At 37.8% G+C, this 18,379-nt stretch overlaps 1 pseudogene; it reads left to right on the top strand.

The window, feature by feature from the left end:
- The first annotated feature begins 5,523 nt into the window (after positions 1-5,523).
- On the top strand, positions 5,524-18,181 carry LOC103099357 (AP-2 complex subunit mu-like; annotated as a pseudogene).
- Positions 18,182-18,379: the final 198 nt, after the last annotated feature.

Here is an 18,379-nt window from a genome sequence, read left to right as displayed (position 1 = left end):
GTATGACAGAGATTCAAAATGCCTTTTCTCAGGTTTTTCTTCCAGTCTTTTTTTTTTTAATTTTAATTTTATTTTGTCAATTTAGAACATTATTCTTTGGTTACAAAAAGAATATTCTTTACCTCCTTCCCCTCCACCCACCCTTCCTGTTGTAGACATGTACAATGTTTTCCTGGTTCTGCTCCTTTCGATCTGCATTACTTCCTGGAGGTTGTTCCAGTCTCCATGGAATTCCTCCACTTTATTATTCCTTTTAGCACAATAGTATTCCATCACCAACATATGCCACAATTTGCTCAGCCATTCCCCAATTGATGGGCATCCCCTTGTTTTCCAGTTTTTGGCCACCACAAAGAGCTATGAATATTTTTGTACAAGTCTTTTTGTCCATTATCTCTTTGGGGTACAGACCCAGCAGTGCTATGACTGGATCAAAGGGTAGACAGTCTTTTATCACCCTTTGGGCATAGTTCCAAATTGCCCTCCAGAATGGTTGGATCAGTTCACAACTCTACCAGCAATGAATTAATGTCCCTACTTTGCCACATCCCCTCCAGCATTCATTACTCTCCTTTGTTGTCATGTGTGATAATTAAAATGTTTTGGGAGCAAGGGAAATATATATATATATATATATATCAATTATGACTGCTGAAATATGTTTTCTACTGTGTCTTGGTTTTATATAAATATAAGATGGTCGCCAGGGAATATATTCCCAATTTATGAATATGCCCAAGCCAACTGGGTTTTATAGAGAAATTTAATTTATAATACACTGATTAATCAATAGAAAAAGAGAGAAAGTAAGAAAGGAATAAGAATGAATAAATCAGTCAGTTTTATCACTCACCCAAGATCTCTCTAGGTAAGGCTTCTCATGCCAACCTCAGGCTCCCCCTTCAAGAGAGCCTCCTTTCAAGAAATGTTTCCAGAGAATTTTCCTCCTTCAGAGCCAGCCTTCTCTCCTGGTCCTCCCACAGAGCAACCTCAGTCCTCCTTCAGAGCCACCTCGCTCAGAGCAAAACCTCCTCCTCTCAGAGCAAAAACCTCTTCTCAGACCCCGCTATCTTTAAGGAAACCATCTAAGTTCCCTCCCCTCAGTTCTCACATCTACCAATCACTGTCGAGATGTCTCCCCTGTGCCAATGGTGGTTCTAGTTTAACCCAAGACCGCCCAGAGGTCTGTGGCTTTGCACATGTATGTTGAAGGTCATATTCTCAAATAATTAAGTCTTGATCCTTTGCTGCAGCCCTTCCTAAATTCTGTTACTCTAAGTAGGGTGGAAATTGTATTTTCCAAGACCTGGTTCTGTCATTCCAAGTATCTCTATTGTATCAATTCTAAAATCAATCATGACTCAAAGAACTTCCTGTTCTATGCTTAAGAATAGGTCAAAGCCCTTTCCATTGTTTAGCAAAAGGTTTCTGTCCTAAAGTAGTCTTATGTAGGGAGGAGAAGGATCCTCCCATGCCAAGGGTTTTCACATTCCAATAGAGTTCTTACTATCAGTAGGAAATTTTTTCCAGTATGAAATTTCCCAATGGGGAAATTTCCAACATTCATAAGTCTAAGAAATTTTAAGGTTTACGCATGTTAGCCAATCTGCTAGGTGTGAGGTGATACCTCAGAGTTGTTTTGATTTGCATCTCTCTGATTATAAGAGATTTAGAACACTTTTTCATGTGTTTACTAATAGTTTTGATTTTTTTAACTGAAAATTGTCTAGTCATGTCCCTTGCCCATTATTAATTGTAGAATGGCTTGGATTTTTTGTACAATTGATTTAGCTTTTTATAGATTTGAGTAATTAAACCTCTGTGAGAGGTTTTTGTTATAAAGATGTTTCCTAATTTGTTGCTTCCCTTCTAGTTTTGGTTACATTGGTTTTGTCTGTACAAAACCTTTTAATTTAATGTAATGAAAATTATTTATTTTACATTTTGTGATTTTTTTTTCTAACTCTTCCTTGGTCTTAAAATCTTTCCCTTCCCAAAGATCTGACATGTATACTATTCTGTGTTCTGTGTTCACCTTTACTTATAGTTTCCTTCTTTATATTCAGGCCATTCACTTATTCTGAGTTTATCTTGGTGTGAGATGTTGATCCAAACCTAATCTCTCCTATACTGTCTTGCAATTTTCCCAGCAATTTTTATCAAATAGTGGGTTTTTGTACCCAAAGTTGGGATCTTTGGGTTTATTATACACTGTCTTGCTGAGGTCACTTACCCCAACTCTATTCCACTGATCCTCCTTTCTGTCTCTTAGCCAGTACCATATTGTTTTGATGACCACTGCTTTATAGTATAGTTTAGATCTGGTACTGCAAGGCCCCCTTCCTTCACATTTTTTTCATTATTTCCCTGGATATCCTTGACCTTTTGTTCTTTCAAATGCACTTTGTTATGATTTTTTCTAATTAAGTAAAAAAGTTTTTTGGAAGTTCAATGGGTATTGCACTAAATGAGTAAATTAATTTGGGTAGAATTAGAAAGAGAAATTCCATTTAAAATCACCCTAGACAATATAAAATACTTAGGAATCTATCTGCCAAGAGAAACACAGGAAGTATATGAACACAACTACAAACACTTTCCACACAATTAAAACTAGATCTAAACAATTGGAAAAACATCAGCTGCTCATGGGTAGGACCAGCTAACATAATACAAATGACCATCCTACCCAAATTTCTTTCCTTATTAGCATAGCAGAGCCAACGTCCAGACGTAGGGTATCACAGGAGCTGTGTGAGGTCTTCTGATGCTGTTCTTATTCTTCTCAGGTTCTGCCACAATTCTTGGTGACTTTGGGGTAGAAACGGTGATTAGGATCAATGAGGGATTTTGTATGGCTCAGAAGAGAAATATCTGATCAGCCTGTTCCCCTTGACCTTCTCCAGCAGGAGAGAGATCAACTGTCTCCCCCTGGCATCTCTTCCCTTCAGATTCCAAACCTCCTTCACCATCCCCTGATGTGGATGCAAACCTCTGCATGTCTTCCAGACTCTGTCCCTCAAAGTCTCTGGATCATTCCTCTTGATCACATTAGCAAGTTGCATACATCAACTCTTTTGAGTGAAAAATTACCTCAAATTGTGGAGTAAAATCTCCCTTTTCTGCTCTGAATTTCTCTCCTTTTCACTCCCTTGGGGGCCCATCCAAGGAAGAAAGAGGAAAAATCATTGAACAGGTATTTGCTTGGAAGTTTGCTGCTGGAGCATATACAGTCTCTTGGCATAGCTTGTCATGCTAGAGTTTGGAAGGTTTGGAATGTGGGTGGAGGGAATGGGGAACAGTCACTATTAAAAGAATTTCTCTTTGTGAAACTGTATCTCATACACTTTTTGCCCCTTTCTTTTAATCATACAGCTGGCCACACAAAAACAACACAGTGATATTTCCAGTTGTAAAGGAAGAAAAAGGGGCATAGACCAAGAATGGCTGTAAATCCTCACCTATCCAGGTCTTACTTGACATAAGGACAGCTGGGAGGTCACAGCTGTTTTACCTTCAGCCTGACTTAAATCCTGAGTATTGTTAGAATGAAGCAAGGAGGATTTTGGAATTCTACGGTTGCTGACAGGACTAGAAAGACAGTTGGAAGTCTTCTGGGAGAAGAAGGGTGGGGGTGCTGAGGGGATTCTGAAGATCCCCTTGGTCTTCTACCTCAGCACTAAGAGCTGAAAGTTTCAGTTTCTGCGTGGCTGAAGATCTTCTGAAGCCATCAGTGAAGGCCTTTGCTTCTTGCCTTGAACCAGCACCTGCTTTCTCTCCAGAAATCCTACCACTATTTCCTCTACCTGCTGCAAAGACCCCTGAGGGATGCTGGTTTGGACTCTCCAACCAGAGCCCAGCCTTCCTGGATCCTCCTGGACTCCCAAAAGCCTGTTTCTAGATTGTTCCTTTAGGATATAATAGTATTAGACTATAGAAAGGGAATTTAGTTGGGAAAGGGGCAGAGATATTTTTGGGCATAGACATTGGCCCCTTGTACCAATGAGGGCATAGATATTCTGACAGGGCTACCTCTACCCTCTTCCTCTCAACCCATTTACTTTATCTTCTTAATAAATCCATTTTTTAGCAGTCAGATTCAGTTTGGCCTAATTCATAAAGGGAAGGGGGCTTAAGTAACTAGAAACAGGCCTCTAGCCAGAGACCTGTCCCTCTGTGGTAAGGCCACATATTTTCCTAATGTAATAATTAAAATAGTGGAAGACATAAACTGTAGTAGATATAAGAGTGGTTGTTAAAATTGTGACCGCAGAAAATATGGTTTCAAGACAGTGTCTTGTATTTAAATCAAATATAAGATGGTCACCAGGGAAAAATTCCCATTTATTAAATATACCCAAGTCAGCTGGGTTTTATAGAGATTTTAATTCATACAAATGAGAAATTAAAGAAAGAGAGAAAGAGAGAAAAAAGGAAATAACGAGAAAAGGATAGGCTGGCCCAGGCCAGCCCTGGCCAACCCAGGCCCAAGCCCTAAGAGAAAGATCAGTCAGTCCTTTATCTGCTCACCACAAGATTTGTCCAAGCAAGGATTCTAGTGTTCAGAGACACGAGGCCAGCTCCATCTCAGCTGACTCCACCAGCTCAATGAATCTCCCTCTCTCTCCTGAGGCCTCCTTTTTAAAGGGACTTTTCTCCTATGTCACCTCCCCTAAATTCTCACATCTACTAATCACAGTAGATGTTTTTCAAAGGACAGACCATTCTTAGTTCACACCTAAGAAGGCTTAAAATTTTGATTAAGTTCACACCAGAAAACCTCTGAGTAAGTTTCTCACCTCTTTGCTTCTTCTAAATTCACAAGTTGCCTGACCTTTATAGGTACTTAGCACCCTTTTGTATTAGATCTAAAAATAGGCACAGCTTAAGAGTTTTTTGCCTTATTATAAGTAGGGGTTTAAGTACTTTTCATTGTTCAGCAAAGAGTTTACAACTTTATCTTCCCCTAAAGTATGCTTAAGTAGGGGTGGAGTAGAGTTACCACATTCCTGGTCAAGTACCCAAATGGGGAATGGTCTTAACCAAACCTTATGAAGTAGGGTTTGAGAATTTTTAAGGTTCACAATAAGGGGAAGGAAATATAGAAACCTTCCTCTAGAGATGCTGACTGAGGAAACTGACATTTCATCCCCTCAGCCACCAAAACAAAAAGGGATTCAAGAGATACAGACTACTAGTGATCACTTGAGAATGAGAGAGAGGAATTGCCTTTCCCTCTCTCATAGATTTTACTTCAACTCCCTGATCTTACTCCCTTCAGGGTGGGAGAGAGGTGCTGCCATTTCCTCTCTCATAGGCTTCATCTCATCTACTCTACCTGCTCACACAGTCCTCCCCTTTTCTCACCAGTACAACACCTCAACCAGTGAGGGAAACCTTTATTAATACAACAAGAAGAATCCCTGTCTTTACAGTATGATGATAAGGGGTGCCCTGCTGGGTCTGAGATGGTCTAGTTGTGGGAGGGGCCTCTGTTGGGAGAGGTGGGGTACAGAGGGCTTGATGGGGGCACCGGTGGTGAAGACAGAGGGTCTGGAGAAGGAGAGGAAGAGGGTGGAAAGTGTGTGGGGAAAGGTGGAGAGGGTGTTGGGGGTATGGGTTTCCTATTGACATAATGGGGTGGCTCTTCAGGGTCTTCTTGGAGCATAGGAGGAGGCTTGCTTTTTTTCTCCTCAGGGAGTTCTGCTCTTATCTCCTTGAGAGAGGTTTGCTCTTTTCTCCTTGGAGAGTGAGGTGGCTAGCAGAGCAGCCTCCATTTTAACAAAGTAATTTGGTCCCAAAAGGCAACTTTTCAATTTCTTTGGGGTGTCAGTAAGAAAATCAATCCAAATATCAATGTAGAGGATCTGATCAAGGTGGCCTGTTGTCCCATACACCTTTCTCTGGACTGGGTAGGCCACAGAGATCTGTAGTCCCCTCTGGGTGCCATTCAACCCCATATGTGGATGATTCCAACTCACATAAAGTGCAGAGCATACCAAGGGAAACTTGAATTCCATAATCAGCTGCTGCCTTTTTAAACAGCTGAAAGTTCTTAAGAATGCATGTTAATGAGGTCTGAGAGTCTGATGAGGACTGACCCATTATAGCAAACCACACAAAGACAAAGACCCAACAGAAATCCACAAGACACACATTTAATTTCACACTCATACACTGGAGCCTGACAGTGATCTGAAGTTCCAAGAGACGTCTCAACTTGGAACCAGTCTATGGGCTTAATGCCATGTCCAGAGAACCACCAGCCTTTACTGGATCCAGATTTACAGAACAGAATAGAACTTTGGAGATAAACAGATCTCTTAGAGCAATATCAGTACAGAACCTTCGGAGCTCTGAGAGAGAAACCAGAACTCTTGGGTAACAAAACCTATGAAACAAAACAGAACTTTCAGAGTACTCTTAGAGCAAAACCAGAACTCAGGGTAACAGAACCTTAAGGCAAAACCAGATCATACTCTAGAGCAGAACAGATTACCAGAACAGATGGTTCTAATACTTATCAAAATTTATCTAGGATCTCAAATACCAGAACCAGGGGTGGACTCTGGAGAAGGCATTACTCACTTCCTCAGATTTCTGTCCCAATCCCTTATGGGATATGGGGATTGCATATCCTCCAAGTCCAGATTGAGAAATACCCCCAAAGGGGATAAGGGTTCAAGACTCCTTCACAGGCTCTGGCCCAGCTGTAAACCGTGAGACCAGAGATCTCTCCCCCACTCAAGCACACACACATACATATGCTCTTTCACAGCAGTCTTCTATGAAGTACTTACCTACTGGTCCTGGGCCTTGAGATCTCGCTGGGGACCTCCATCTGATGTGGTGCAATTCAAAAAGTGAGTCTGGACACCCAGAAGTTCAATTAATGGAACCAATATTTATTTATTGCTGGCTAGGGTAAACTTTCATAATGAAAACTGCACTGGACTGTAATTTTAATGTAGTTTTTATAGGGTTCAAGATACAAAGCAAATAATTAATGATACATAACCTTGAAGGAGAAAGCAAACCTTATCATCTAGAAGCTATTATTTGTCAGTGGCCTGGGGTACAGGACATTCCATTGTATAGCTTATCCTAGGCTGTCTGTATTGAGGAAGTTATTTTCTCATGGATCCTGACTGTTATGTTGTTTTGGTTCTGAGCTGACTGACCTTCACAGGACAGCTCATTTCTGATTTCTACTTTCCCCAGGGAAAAAGAGGTTTACCTCACTTCAACCCTTGTGTGGGTCTTGCTTTTTAGCTGCAGAACACAAGGACCATAAAGTCCTTCTTTTGGGAAAGATTGTTGCTTGGTACATGGTAAGATCATTTGTTTGCTTTCAATCCTAGAAGATATAATGTCTCTGCATATTCAAATTTCTTCATGGTCAGTTGGGAACTTTCTTGGTTTAAAATAGAGATTCGACTAAGATTTGTTTTTTTATTATAGGAGAAGCTCCAGGAGATGTTAACTATTTTAAGGAGAAAGAAGTATTAAAAAAATATCCTGAATTGTGAGAAAGTGAGAGAGGCACTCTGCAATGTAAGTGGCTGGCTTTTCTTAGGGATGAATGTGTAAGACACCCTGTCTCTTGGAGTTGTATGGAATGGTAACTAATGAAAAGGGCAGAAGAAGTCAATTTCTACAAAGGGATAAATTCATATTAAAGATGAAAGATCTTGACACTGTTATTCATGAGTTATTTGTTGTGTAATTTCTAGCCACAGGAATGCAAATGATGAACAAAGTCTCCAAGCTATAAAGAAATAGGTTTATTGGGAGATGGTCAGCCCCACAATAAAGTCAGACTTCTGGTCAAGACCAAAAGACCCCAGTCGCTGTGAGAGACCTTCCTATATACCCCAAAGAATATCACAACTTATATACCAGTACAAAAATAATTCAGGACAGTGATAAAAACAGAGAGATGTGGATTGGTTGCAGTAATCAGGAAATACTTCTCATTGGTAGAAGTCACTTGATAGATAAGGGGTGGGGTGGGGAATCCTGAACCCTACTTTCTAAGCCTGATGATGTCAAGGCTGATGGATACTGAGATGACTAGGGTAAGGAGGAGGCAAAAGCCTGATGATATATAAGGGGTGTATACAAAGATGAAAGGGTGTCACTAGGCTTCTAACAGAGGCAAAAAGCCTTTATGCTAATGACGACCCAGTCACAAATTCAAGACCATGATTTCTGAGGGTGCATGATATAGCAATCTTGAGACTAAGGCTAAAACTGAGGCCTATGCTAACAATGATTAACTATATTCAAGCAGTTTAAAACTTATACTAAAGTGATCACAAAAGGCCTACTTAAATCATGTAATTAACTCAATACTACTTCTAACATTAAAATCTAGTCCTCTAGTAAGGGGGTAGGGTATTTTTCTCTCACAATATGGATCCCAAAGTTTCAAAAAATATAATCTATAATCATATATATAAGAAAAAAAATTTTTTTTCTACTGGGATTTAGATAGTTTTGGGGGGGAATAAATCTCTAGTGTAGATTTGAGGAGTCATCATTTATTCTTTTATACAAAACACTCCCTCTGGTCTTTGTATCATCAACTATTCCTTAGGAAAAGAGTGATTGCAAGTGAAAAATTTGAGGAAGACCTATAGTAAAGCTGTCTCTAAACACAGCCCATGTATCTATCTGCTCAGGCTGACAAAAGGAAGTAAACACTAGTACAAATGTTTGATGTTGTAAGAATTGGAAATAATATTTCTACCCAGATATATATTTTACAAAGTTTATTGGAAAGGGCAGATTATTCCTCTAAGTAACCTGACCATGTGGTACCTAACCTGCATGTCTCTTCCTCTTTCCCTCTCAGCTGCCTGCTTCTTGACTTCTTCCTTCTTTATTCTCTTCTGGCTTCACCCGATTCTTTTTGGTTCTCTCCCCAAGAAGCCCAAACCTTTTCCTTTATTGACCAACACAAAACCTGGCACAATTGTGGTATGTGAGGAATGTTTGATGAACAGCTACTCAGGAGGGAGAGGGGAGGATCTTCCTTGACAAAATGTTGTCCCTGACAATGACACTCATTGACTTTTCTTCCCTTCTTTTATTTCAATTTCTTGGTGACAGTTCCAGGGACAGGGTCTCAAAGAGGTGTTTATATTTGGATATGAGAAAATGCACCAGTTCTTGTTGGAGGAAGGGCAGCTATGCTTGCAAGAAATGGACAAAGAAGCAATAGAAGTCTTGGCAACTGAGAAGAGCAAGGCCAGATCATCTCAAAAGATCCTCAATCTGCAAATGATGCTCAAGGTGGGTACTTCCAAAAATGATTTGTAGGAGGTTCTTGTAATGGCTAAGGAGAGTTTCAGAATCATTGCATAGATTCAACCAATTAAATTTGTTTCAATTAAATCTATGAAATGCACTTATATTTTTTATGAGAAAGCCTTGGCTTTAATCTGGTGTAATAGCACAATATGTTGAGCTGAGATTCTCAAAGAATGAACCAGGAAAATAGGGTTGTAATATAAATTTCAACAGTTGTGCTCCAGGTGGTTCAGAAGTTTCACTTGTCATATTTGAATGTCCTCACTCTCCAGGAGAAGGCCATGGTTCCTTATAGCAAAGAATAATATTATATTCTGAGGAAATAGAAAAAGAAGAAAAACACTCAATTAATTAAGCTTTTATAAAGGGTTTACTATGTGCCAGGTACTTTGCTAGTCCCTTGGAAAAAAAGGTCAAAGAATGGAAACAATCCTTCCATCCAAGAAGCCCTTCACTTAATCATAAAGACTATAAGAATATAAATAAATATAGAAAAAAGGATAATAAAGACAAGTTAATTTGGAAGTTAAAGACCAGTGATGTTGAGATTTGAAGGTGTTGTTCTTCTTCCTCTTTCTCTTCCTCTTCCTTCCATTTGGACAGGACCAGTGACATTACAGAATTGGATTTAAGGGAGGCAGAGTTGCACAAAATCTCTGAAGAAGAATTTTGATCTTAAGTTATATGTTGAAGAAAGAGAGAAACTCCCTGAGGCAGAGTTGAGATCCTTCATTCCTTGATTGGGGGATGGTTAGTGCCATGGTTTCAGAAAGTTTGAGATCTTTCTAAAACATTGGGGACTACATTGATTTAAAATAAATGTTTAATTAAGACTGGGTTTCTCTTGCAGAAGGTGGTCCAGATTATAGAAAGTACTTTAAGAGATAAAAAAGGATGAACTTGAAATCAAATTGGAATGTGGGAGAGAAAATGTATTGTTACTGTTATAGACATATTTTAATGACTAACACATAGAAAAACTTTCTTTTAACAAAATCTGCTAAAATATGTATATGAATAATTAGCTTTCTGATAAGCTTTGCACAGTTTTGGAGAGAAACTATCTATGGTATACATTTGAGGATTCTGTGTTTAAAAGAAAGCTTTCTTTCTCCTTTCTATCATGACTACTCCTTATCACAAGAACCTTTAAGAGACAACATACCTTGCTGTGAGCTTGAATATGCAAAGTCTGGGGAAGGCAGATAGAAAAGCTCTATCTGGAATCATAGCCCATGATTCTTCTCAGATGGGCAATAGGAATTAGTAGCTAATAAAAATGTTTGGTCCTGACCATGAAAGCTATTGACTCTTCAATTCTTTCCTTTTTCCTAATCTCTGGTGACAGTTAGAGGGCCATGCTATGAAAGAGTTAGTTCTGCTTGATTTTGAAAAGAAGCATCAATTCTTGGTGAAGGAAGAAAAACAAAGTCTGGATCAGGAAGTAAGAGACAACTTGGCAAAATTTGAAAAGAGCAAGGCCAGACTGAGACAACATATCCACAATCTGAAAATGGTGGTGTCAGCAGCAGAAGACAATTTTGAGAAGCCTTACATTGATTTGATTCTGATGAATGCCTATGATAAAAAATTAAGAATGGTTAGAACAAGACAAGGGAATTGGATTGGGGGAGGTGTGGCTGAATGATATATCTATTCAAGTACTGGATCAGCTAGCCCCTTGGGGGATTAGATTTGTTCCACAGAGAGAACTAGGTCATTGGCCCCTACATTGAATAATAACAATAATAGTTATTCAAATTTATTTTCTGCTTTAAAAATCCAAAATGATCCACATCCATTATCTGAATTTTGAATCACAATAATCCTTTGAGTTTGATAACAGAGTTATTATCCCTATTCCAAGAGGAGAACATTGGGCTTCTGAGAAATTGAGAAGCTTGCTTGGAGTCATTTAGATATTTGGTGTCAGAGACAGTATTTTGAGCTCAGATCTTCATGATCCCAAATCCCATATCTACCCAGTGATGCTCTCACTCTACAGAGATGTTGTCCAAAATGATTCATCTCCCTGAAAAGGTGGTGATTTCCTGACTACAGGAAAACTTCAAAGTGGAGGTTTGAGGTCCCTACTAACTCTAAATTCTGTCACCCCCAGTCCCCCACAGTAAACAACCAATACAATTAACATCTAATTAGTATGGGATGAGCAAGGGTTGATGACTTTTTTGATTCTTTGGACTTTGAACTAGTTGGATAAGTATAGAGTCATACTAACAATAATTCAATCTTTGTTTAAATTTCTAGGTTCTGAAGGTCATATTCTCAAATAATTAAATCTTGATCTTTGCTGCAGCCCTTCCTAAATCCTGTTACTCTGAGTAGGGTGGAGATTGTAAGTTCCAAGACCTGGTTCTGTCATTCCAAGTATCTCTATTGTATCAATTCTAAAATCAATCATGACTCAAAGAACTTCCTGTTCTATGCTTAAGCATAGGTCAAAGCCCTTTCCATTGTTTAGCAAAATGTTTCTGTCCTAAAGTAGTCTTATGTAGGGAGGAGAAGGATCCTCCCATGCCAAGGAGTTTCACATTCCAATAGAGTTCTTACTATCAGTAGGAAATTTTTCAAGTATGAAATTTCCCAATGGGGAAATTTCCAACATTCATAAGTCTAAGAAATTTTAAGGTTTACAGTTCCATTCCGTTTTCATCTGTGGAAGATGTGACAATGTCTATTTAATATCAGAACCCATATTATTTACTCATACCCACTTTAGCAAAGGAGTTATAGCCTCTTAGACCCCAAATCTTTTTCCAACTTTCTGTCTGCAGTTCTCTTATTCTACAAAAATTACTAGATGGACTGTCCGATGAATTTTCTGTGGAGGAGAGGAATTGGGGAAGTGTGACTCTCTATTCAATAGAATGATTCCCTCATTTTCAAAAGGGGGCCAGATGACATGAAGTCAATGAAAAAATGTTCAGGGGTTGGTGCTTAGCAAATCTACAATTAATTTAATTATTTATTTTAATAATTCTACTTTCCCTAGAAAATAGTTGACAGGGAGAGAAAGGACTGCGGGGAATATTATGTGCTCTCTGAAAATGACAATGTCATGGGAACTTACAAAAAAAGAGTAGATGAATAATTATAATTTTTTTCCTTCCTCTAGAATGCAAAGGGTACATTGGATAGTTAAGTTTCCATTTTATGACAATATGTCAGTCAACACAGTTCGTAAAAGAGTTGGCCTGGATAAAGGTAGCAATTGGGATCCAAAGAACAAGAGCCTACTAGATTTTTGATCAAAATACCTCCTTTAGATCTCTGTACAAACTGTGTAACTTTTTGTGTCCTATTTGTAGAAACAAGGACTCCTTCAAGACCCAATGATTGCTTCACTCAAATGAACCAAGTGCATTATCCCTGGCATGACAGAAATACTGACATAAGTCAACAATTGAGACTTCAATTGACCCTTCAGAATTCCCAGGAGTTTTCATATTATTTGCAACATGCTCTGTTTTGGCACTATTTATTATGGAACTATGTATGTCTCAAGTTGCCTCTGAGAGATTACAAACTCTGAGGACATCATTCTTTGGAAGAAAAGAGTAAATCAAAAGCAGATATCAATAAAAAAACAGATTTTTCCAAAGATTGAATATTTAGCATGCCTGATTTTTAAAATATGTACTGAAAAAAGTGTCATGCCAGTGGTAGAGCTTTTCTTTTTTTTTTTCAAATATATACTATTTCTGTGGCTATTTCTCTATATCTTTCCATAATGGATTACTGGTTGACCATAATTCATGGTGGGGCCAGTGTTGCTAAATCTTCAGTGAAAGCTTTAAAACATAGGGTCTAACATAAAGCTAATACTGGCAGAATCTCTAAGACCATTCAGTTCAGCCCCATCATTCTTATTATTAATAAAATTGAGGTCCTAAAAAACCAAGTCACTAAGACTAAGTGAGTGACTGAAGTAGGACAGAAATCTAAAGAGTTACTGTAAAATTCCAGTGGGTATACCTAGAGTCTCATACTGTGAAGTTCTCTCAGGTTAAGGAAATTTTTTCTTTGTTCTTAACCTCTAGCCTCTGGAACCCAAGGTGGTTGATCTCTTTTCTTTTTTTCTATAGGAGATATAACCCAGGATCCAGAAACTGCCAGTCTATATCTAATTCTGTCTGATGATTTGAAGAGTGTCACATATGCTTATATCCCAGAGGATGTGCCTGACAACCCAAAAAGATCTAACTTTGATTTTTCTGTCTTGGCTACCCAGAGCTTCACCTCAGGGAAACACTACTGGGAAGTAGACATGGGGGGTAAAACAGAGTAGGAAGTGGGCAGCTGTAAAGAATCAATCAGAAGGAAGGGCAATGTCTTTAGGTTATCTGGGGATGTTTATTCTGTAATAAGCTTCAAAGTGGGAAATTATTTTTATCTCAGTCCATCATATTATACTCAGATAAAGCAGTGTATTCATATGATGGGCATTTTCCTTGATTATGAAAGAGGGCATGTAGCAATTTACAATGCTACAGACCAAAGACTAATCTAGAGTTATTCAAATGCCGTTTTTCAGGAGCCTCTTTATCCTTTCTTCAATCTTCACTTTCCAAATGAGGATGGCATTCTTGGATCTCTACAGATCTTCTCCATGACTAACTAATAGAATGTGATGAAAGATGACAATTACTCAAATGAGATTTTCAAATTTAAGCAACTAAAAACAACCCCTAAAACAACTTTTCTTTCATTAGAATCCATTTTGAATGTGTCAATAAAGTTATGTATCATTTACAAAAACAATAGGAATAAGATCTATCTTATTTATCCTTGGTATCAAAACATTTTTATCAACACCTACTATTCACCACTTCAGTGATAACAAACAGTAATGAAGTAGGGTAAGAACAGACCAAGAATCAGGCTTGTAATTTAAAAAATGTTAGAAAAAGAAATAAAAATCCCTAATTAAACACCAATATTGGAAATTTTGAAAATCAAAGGTGAGAATAATAATACTGAAAGTAAGAAAACTATTGAACTAATAAATAAAAGTAAAAGTTGGTTTCATAAAAAACAACCAAAAATTAGCTAAATAATTGGTTAATTGAAATAAAAAAGATAAGAAGAAAAACAAATTACAAGTATTAAAAATGAAAAAGGTGACCACCAACAATGAAGAGTAAATTGAAACTATTATTAGTAATTATTTTACTCAATTATATGCCAATAAATTTGATAATCTGAATGAAATGGATGAATGGATATAAAAATAGAAACAGCACAGTCTAGAAGAAGAGGAAATAGAATACTTCTTAGAAAAAGAAATTTCAAGCCATCAATAAACATTCCAAGAAAAAAATCTCAGGTCCAGATCAATTCACATGTGAATTGTCAAACATTTAAAGAACAATTAATCCCAATACTATATAAATCATAAAAGGAGTCCTAGAAAATTCCTTTTATGAAACAAATATGATGTTCAAACTAAACGAGAAAGAGCAAAAACAGAGAAAGAAAATTATAAACCAATTTCTCAAATGAATATAGATGCCAAAAATTTAAAGAAAAAACTAGAGATGATTACAGTGATATATCACAAGAATCATTTACGATGACTAGGTGGGATTTATAGCAATAGTGCCTGGATGATTCAATATTGGGAAAACTATCAGCATAATTGACCATATCAATAACAAAACCAATAGAAGTCACATGATTATCTCAATAAATGCAGGAAAAGCATTCAACTAATACCATTCTTACTAAAAACAAATGGGAATAAAACAATAAATAGTATCTATCTAAAACCACCAGCAAACTTTATCTGTATTGCAGACAAACTGAAAGCCTTTCTAATAAGATCAGGAATGAAACAAGGATGCCCATTATAATCACTTTTTAAAATATTGTATTAGAAGAGCTAGCTATTGTAATAAAAGAAACAAAAAGAAATGGAAGGAATTAAAAATAGGCAATGAAGAAAGAAGGCATCCCTTATTGCAAATGATATTATTGTATACTTAATTCTAGAGAATCCGTTTAAAAATTAGTTGAAATAATTAAGAACAGTAACAAAAAATTGCAGTATATAAAATAACCCCACCTAAAAAAACATCGGCATTTCTATATGTTACTAACAAAGCCTAGTAGTAAGAGATAGAAAAAGGAATTCTATTTAAATTAATGTTAGATAATGGAAAATACTTGGCAGTTTACCTGCCAAGACAAATGTAGGAACTTTGTGAACTCAATTACAAAATACTTTTCATACGAATAAAGTCAGATATAAACAAATGGATAAGGGAAGAATTTATGATCAAACAAGAGATAGGTAATATTATCTGATGCAAAATGGATAATTTTAATTCTATTAAATTAAAAAGGTTATTTACAGACAAAACCAAAGCAAACAAGATTAGTAGAGGAGAAAACAGCTTTTTTGTGTGTGTTTTTTTTAAACAGTGAGTATCTCTAATAAAGGTCCCATTTTTCTAACTCAAATTGATAAAAGGATATGAAGGGGCAGTTTTCAAATGCAAAAATCAAAGCTGTCTATAGTCACATGAAAAAAAATTCCCCAAATCATTCTCCATTAGAGAAATGCAAATTAAAACAACTCTGAGGTACTACCTCACACCTATCAGATTGACCAATTTGAGAGAAAAGGTAAATGATAAGTGTTGGAGAGGATGTTGAAAAACTGGGACACTAATGTTTTGTTGGTGGATCTGTGATCTGATTCAGCATTCTGGAAAACAATTTTCAACTGCCCAAAAGGCTTTAAAACTGTGCATATTCTTTGATCCATTGATACTTCAACAAGATCTATATCCCAAAGACATAAAAAAGGGTAATGCTCTTATTTGTACAAAATATGTATTGCAGCTCTTTTTGTGGTAGCAAAGAATTGGAAATTGACAGGGTGTCTATCAATTGGGGAATGGCTAAATACGTTGTAAAATAGGATTATTATAATGGAATCCTAGTGTGCTTTAAGAAATATTGAGCAGGATTATTTCAGGAAAAGTTGGAAAGACTGAAATAAATTGATACAAAGTGAAATAAACAGAACCAGCAAAACATTGCATATAGTAAACAGCAATATTTTTTGATAAATTGTTAACGACTTAATTATTCTCAGCAATATAGTGATCCAAAACAATTCCAGAGACTCGTGTTGGCAAATGCTGTCTGCTTTCAGAGGAAGAATTGACAGTGTGAATGAGGGCACAAAATGCATTATATTTATTTCTCTTGCTTTCTGTCTCAGGGAGGGGTGAGGAATGGTTATGAAGGAAGGAGAGAATAGAGAACTTAAAATTTTAAAAGAGAATGTTAAAAATTGTTTTTTTAAATTAATTTCAATAAACATTTCCCAGGTCCAAGAGAAAATATGAAAAGGGACTAAGAAGGACAGAAGGAAATGGCTGCTTCCTTCTCTGTAGCTATATATCTCTATTTATATGGATCCACATCTCTCCATATAGTGAGAGATATTTCTTTCTCTGCCTCCCTCTCTTTCAGTCTCTGTTTCTGTCCCTGTCTCTCCCCTTTCTTAGTCTCTCCCCCTTTCCATAGGAGTGGCAGAGCCTGAGCCTACTGGTCTGTTCTCCAAGCCAAGGGCAGAGGAGACTGAACCACCACCATGATTGGAGGGCTCTTCATCTTCCACAAAAAAGGAGGACACTCATCTCCCTGGTCTACTGAGATGACATCAGGTGGAATGCTATAAGATGCCTTCTGTCTTCACACTGAACTTGGAGATGGGAGTTCTGAAAACATTCATCACATTAAGAGGCAGACAGAGGAGAAGTTTCAGATCACCAGCCAGCTCACAGGGAAAATTGGTTGGCGTCATATAGGGCATCAAATATCATCCAAATGAGCTCTTATTGTATGTGCATGAGAGGGTCAACCTCCTCAATCTCTTCAAGGGCACATGCTGAGTGCCTGTGTGTCTGCCCGAGTTGTGATAAAGAGCTCTCTGAGTGAGTGAGTGGTTTGCCAGGGTGCAAGTTTGGGATGGAAGATCAGATTGTGTTTGAGAAGGAGGTCAAGAGCACTGCTGATGACATAGGCAAGAGTGGTGTGAACTTTAAAATTACTCCACCCTACTTGGATGTACTTTAGGGGAAGATAAAGTTGTAATCTCCTGATTGAACAGTGAAGGTACTTAGTTCTCAACTCATAGTGAAGCTAGAACTTTAAGCTTAGTCTATTTTTAGGTCTTAATTTTTAAAATTATTTTATTTGGGATTTTCCCCAGCGACCAATTAACTCTAGATCTTTAAGTCACAATCCTAAAATTATCTTTACAGTGGGAAACAGTCCATCACCATTCATGTCCACCAGTTTGTATGGCTCACCAGGTTTGACTTGGAATGGAGCAACAATTTCATTCCTCCAGACATATTGTGAGCTTATGAGGTCCTGAACCATCATGAATGGTTCCATTTTGGGAGAGATCCCCACAGAGCAATCTGGAGGGTTACTAAGTCAAACTTCCGGCTAGGAGAATTGAGGTCCAGATCCCAACATGGCTGAACACAAGTGGGTCTCCAGTGATCTGCAGGAAGGGAAAAGCCAAGGACAAAGTCAGTGAGAATAGTCACATGGAAGATCAAGCACATGGCAGGAATGAAGGAATCCCAGCTGTTACCAACCAATGGCAAGAAGAAATGGGCTTGGCCTTCCTTTTCCATGAACTTTGAAATATTGTTTGCACCTGAAGATGTGATACTTAAAGGTGTTTGAAGTCCAGCTGAACTACAGAAATCAAGGTGTTATCCAATGGGTGCACTACACTGGTTGCAGTGGTAAACATGAAAGGGAAAACCACTGCTCATTGTCTGCTTATGTTCCCATTCTTCACAGACCAACCTGATTGATCCTGAAAAGGAAGCAACCTGAGCTGTCTGCCCCAGCTCCTCCCTGTTGGTTCCTTCCCTTTTCTGCATCATTGCATAGCCCCTGTATAAACCCCTAGACTAGGTCTTGTCCAACCTTACCATGAAGGGGATGAATAGAGGACCCTTGGATTCCTCAAACCTCATTTGTCTGACTCAGACCAATCCTGGGCTAC

The sequence above is a fragment of the Monodelphis domestica genome, chromosome 3 (assembly GCF_027887165.1).
Source record: "Monodelphis domestica isolate mMonDom1 chromosome 3, mMonDom1.pri, whole genome shotgun sequence".
NCBI lineage: Eukaryota > Metazoa > Chordata > Mammalia > Didelphimorphia > Didelphidae > Monodelphis > Monodelphis domestica.
The sequence above is the reverse complement of the archived record's forward strand: the minus strand, read 5'-3'. Positions and strand labels throughout refer to the sequence as shown.